We start from the raw sequence: 724 nt of genomic DNA on the forward strand, positions 1-724 counted from the left end.
GTCTGAACTCATGCAATGTTTCTGAAACAGTCTGATAGAAGAGTGTGCAGGGTCTGTACAGGGGCGCTTTGGTAGGAGGGGAGGAGACAGGGGTGGCTCTGGTGAGAAGCTCTTGGAAGCTCCCCCAGCTCCAAAGCTCAGCCTGTCTCTGGCTAAGGCTGAGCCAATCAGCAATAGTGATAATGTGATTAATGTATTTTAGAAGGGGAAAATGAAACTGCAAATCAACCTGCAAGGCAGGAGGCCGGGGAGGAGGGGGTGGGTACAACACCAGAGCCCAGATTCCAGAGTCAGGGAGGAAGGAGGAGGTGCTTGAGCACCTCAGGGGTCGGTACTGGGACTGGTGTTGTTCAATATTTTCATCAACGACCTGGATGAGGGTACAGAATGTACCCTAAGTAAGTTTGCTGATGACACTAAATTGTTAGGAGTGGCTGACACACTAGAAGGCTGTGCTGCCATTCAAAGAGACCTAGGCAGGCTGGAGAGTTGGGCGGGGAGAAACATGATGAAATTCAACAAGGGCAAGTGTAGAGTTTTGCATCTGGGGAAGAACAACCCCATGTACCAGTACAGGTTGGGGGCTGACGTGCTGGAGAGCAGTGTAGGAGAAAGGGACCTGGGAGTCCTGGTAGACAGGAGGATGACCATGAGCCAGCAATGTGCCCTTGTGGCCAAGAAGGCCAATGGCATCCTGGGGTGCATTAGAAAGGGTGTGGTTAGT

This window comes from Chaetura pelagica, unplaced genomic scaffold (assembly GCF_000747805.2).
Source record: "Chaetura pelagica isolate M959 unplaced genomic scaffold, ChaPel_1.0 scaffold63, whole genome shotgun sequence".
Lineage (NCBI taxonomy): Eukaryota > Metazoa > Chordata > Aves > Apodiformes > Apodidae > Chaetura > Chaetura pelagica.